The sequence below is a fragment of the Suncus etruscus genome, chromosome 2, assembly GCF_024139225.1.
Source record: "Suncus etruscus isolate mSunEtr1 chromosome 2, mSunEtr1.pri.cur, whole genome shotgun sequence".
NCBI lineage: Eukaryota > Metazoa > Chordata > Mammalia > Eulipotyphla > Soricidae > Suncus > Suncus etruscus.
Genome location: NC_064849.1, coordinates 129,169,409 through 129,173,429, shown reverse-complemented (window position 1 = coordinate 129,173,429; position 4,021 = coordinate 129,169,409). Strand labels below are relative to the sequence as shown.

Sequence of the window (4,021 nt, the reverse complement as noted above, 5' to 3'; positions counted from 1 at the left end):
CATTGGTGAAATAGCAATTGTGGGTGGTGGTTGCAGCTGGTGAGGCTTTGGCAGGGGTGAGAAGGACTTGACCTCCCTCTTCTCATGAACTTTCTAGTAACAGACATTTAAAACACATGTAAAATGCCTTCTATTTAAGACTCTGAGTTTCACAGAAAGGCCATGCACAAGAAAGAGGTGAACACATGCTGGTGTCATATGCTCAGTCCCACACTGGTACCTGCAGCTGACATTTGTGATGCTTTCCAGAATAAGTCATGGAGGAGAACAGAAGTGATGGTGGAATGCCCAGCTGAGGCTCAATGCAGGTGCTCCAGCTGTGGGGTTCTGCATCCTGCCATCTCTTTGGACCCCACTGCCACATGCTACTCTGAGTAGCATAGTGAACTCCTTTAAGAAGGAGGACCAAAAAGTCACAGGTGTCCTCATATCAAATAATGTTTGCTTTGGGCTTGAGACTGCCAAGGAGTTGAAAAACAGATGTAAAGGGCAATCACCACTAACAGTTCCAGTTCCAGGCTTTGGAAATTTAAGTGTCCCCATCTATTTTTTTTTCATTTGATTTTCTTTTTTGCTTTTAATTGGTTTGATGGTTTGTGCCTTTTATTTCAGGCCATTTTGATCTTTTGGAGAAGTAAATGGAAGCTACATTTCAACAGAAACAAAAATCGATCATTTCAGTTTTAGCCTGTAAGCAAACAACTTAAGGAAATTTCTTTATATTCCAAATGTTTTGCTGTCCTCTAGGAAAAGATCTATTCCTAGCAGGGCTGTCAAATAATACAAGGTTATTTTATGTCTGTTAATTTGGAGTGTTATATGAATAATAATTCTGAGCATAAATATGCCTCAAATATTGCATACTAATTTAGAGGTCACCAATTATTTTTCTGAAATTTAAATTTTGCTAAATGTCTTCTATTTTACCTGCTAAAATCTGATAATCATAATTTAGAGTAACAGAAACCCCAGTGTTTTGCAATTATCCTGCTCCTGGGGCCTGCAACCTTAATAAAGAAGGGAATTGGGTAGATATAATACAGCAGCAAAGTGGGGGTAGCTGTCCACTCCCTCTGTATCAAGCACCCCAGCTGGAACCCCCACAAATTGCTCTCATAGTGCTTTCAGAGCTTTCTCAGGCTTTCCAGAGCCCCTTTCCTGCTGTATTCCAAGCAGACATGACAGACTTGTTTTTCCTGAAGTCTGTGTCACTGCGAATATGAAGGTCTAAAGCCTCTCCAACAAATGAATTCTTTTTTTTTTTTTTTTGTCCCCCAATTCACAATACAGACCAGGCAAAGGGCCTGGGTTGAGGTGTATATGGGGTGCACTTACTGTACCTCCTCTTTCTATACTGTCAGTGTAAAGAACACAGCCTGTGGTAAGAATTGGGAGGCCTTATCTTTTCTTAACAAATGAATTCTTTAAGACAATAAACAAACAACTCTTTGGCCTTCTCCTAGGCTCCCACACACATAATCCATCCTAGGGAATAGATCTTCTGGAAGGGCACCACACCTTATGTCTGCTTTCTTACCTGCACAGAGCAGAGCTCATAGCTCTGCCCTCCCCAGAATAATTAAAGCCCTCATGCAAATCAGCTCAAGAGGGACTAGTCAGGAAGTGCTGCCAGCAATCTGCTAAATGTGCTTCAAAGGAACAGAGATTCAATGGGGAACAACTCTCAGCCTGAACTGATGACCTCGTGGAACAAATCTTGTCTGGCAAGGGAGCCTTTTATGACCTTGGTGAAGGTTGTGGCTCCTGATCTGTTGGAATATGTGTTTCAAGGCCACTGCTACCAAAGGACATCAGGCTGCCAACCAGATCTTTCTGCCTCAGGCCTCGATGCTGTTTTTTCAGAGACCTGAAGTCCCAGGCTTTTCAAGTTCCTCCCAATGAGGCAGGCAGTTGGCAATCAAAGTGTTGCTGGAGAAATCCTGTATCCAGAGACAAAACGTCCTGCTGAGTCAGAGAGTGCTTTCCCCACTGAAGATAGGGACCATCAGTGGGAATGTCAAGCCCTTACAGACACCCTGCTGTGATCCTCCCCTTACCTGCTCTCCCTCTTTTCTCTCGTAGGAGATGGATGGGGGCCAGCAGAGTCCCAACGTGCTCCATCTCTGAGCCAGAGCTTCTATTCACAGGATAGTGCTTGGCCTATGCCTGCAAGACTCTCTGTGAATCTCTAGTTCAATGGAAATTAAACCCAAAACACCACGAGGGTCATCCCCAAGATGCGGCCTTCCCTCCTAAGGAGAAATTTGTGACTTTCCCAGTTTACTCAAGAATCAGCACCTCAACAATAATATAAATACCCTCACCTCCAACTGATTGCTAGAAAGATAAATTATCCATTCCCTCCAGCCCCCTATAAAGCAAACTCTGAAGGTTTAGAATTTGGCTGCAAATAAGTTTATTTCAGAAACAATCACAAGAAGTGCCAGTGAGGAGGTGAGATGGGGAATGGTGGAATATATGGGATCTTAATGATATTCCTGCTGCAGGCTCAGAAGCTGATGTGCTATTGTTGGGGAGCTTTGGATGATTTCACTCTCATGCTCCCAGCAAAGGGTGAGGTAGGGGATGCATTTGTTCACTAACTTTCACCCTAGGATTGGGGGTATTCCTGTACATGAGTAAAAGTTGCCATAGTCAGAGAACAGCCAAAGGCTTGGAGAAGCTGAAGTCTCTGGCCTGCATGGGATATTTCCGCAGGGGACCTCCAGGATGGAATGGTTAAGGGTGGCACAATTTTTGCTGTAAGAATGAGTCTTATTTTACTTGGTGTCTTCATCATAGAGATAGTGCCTGCATTTAACAGAGGTTGCATCAGAGTCCTTGAGAAGAGCAGACAGATGAATGAGGAGCACTTCTGTACAGATCCATAGAGTTTGACGATTCCACCAAAAAATATGCTGCTTAATGGTCAAAAACCATTTGAGACTTTTGTAACCAACTCCTACATCTAAGACAGTGATTAGCAGTGGCTAAGTTGAGATAATATGATTTTCACTTGAAGACTGTGACCAGAGTAGAAGGGGAAGAACCAACAAGGCCATCAAAGTCATAAGGATGTCTCATTATAAAGCACCTTGGAAATTATAAAGTGAATATAAATAAGGATGTCATACCACCTTTTCTTATAATGTCTCTCGGCATAGTAAATGATCTAGATAAGGGGTATATTTATGTATGTATATGTGTACATATGTGTGTATGCCTATATGTGTGCACATGCCTCTGCCATGTGTGTTGCTGAAGTAAAATATACTCTCAGACATGAAAGCCATGTGCTCTTCCACTGAGCCACACCCTAGCCTTAGATAAGTATTTTTTATGCTGATTTACAATTTCTCTTCTAATTGCTCATTGGATCCCAATGGCTCAAGTTCAGGACTTATTACATTAACTATGTGACTTTGGTTTGGTGCATTATTTGCCTCATATCCAAAATATCTATGAGAATGGTATACAGGCTTGCTTTTCAAGTCTTTATTCTCCCTTGACCATATGTCTTGCTGGTTTCTCTCTCTCTTGCTTGCTTTTTCTATTCTGGAGAATCCTGTGTTGTTTCTTGATTATGTATTTTCTTTCTTTCTCTTCTGATCTTTCTAAGTAAGTTTCAGTCAATAAAAACTATCTTGCTCTATGAGATAGAGAAAGAAAAAGAATGAACAAATGAGAGAGAATTCATACAGCATGTTCACAGATTCTGATTTCTAGCTGCCTTATGTATAAGTCAAGTCCATCATTTTCTTGTTTGACTTAGTGTGGGCTTCCTGAGTCTCTCCTATCCTTAGTTTCCTTCTAAGGAACAGGGATAATCATAATACTTAACTCATTGGGTTAGTGCAAAGAACTATGTATGTGATATATGCATTATTGTGTTATCTTCTAGGGTGATAGGATTTAATCAAGATAATACATGTAAAGCTTATGTAGAATTTGGTACCTAGTAGGAGCTCTATAAATATTAATTATTTTTCAAATTTCAACAATATTAGAATATTTTATTATT

General features: G+C 41.0%; 1 non-coding gene across 1 annotated transcript; it reads right to left on the bottom strand.

Annotated features, from left to right (window-relative positions):
- Nucleotides 1-1,265: 1,265 nt before the first annotated feature.
- Nucleotides 1,266-1,398, bottom strand: LOC126002531 (small nucleolar RNA SNORA51). Its single transcript, XR_007493220.1, has one exon. It is a non-coding gene; the product is annotated as a small nucleolar RNA SNORA51 (small nucleolar RNA).
- Nucleotides 1,399-4,021: the final 2,623 nt, after the last annotated feature.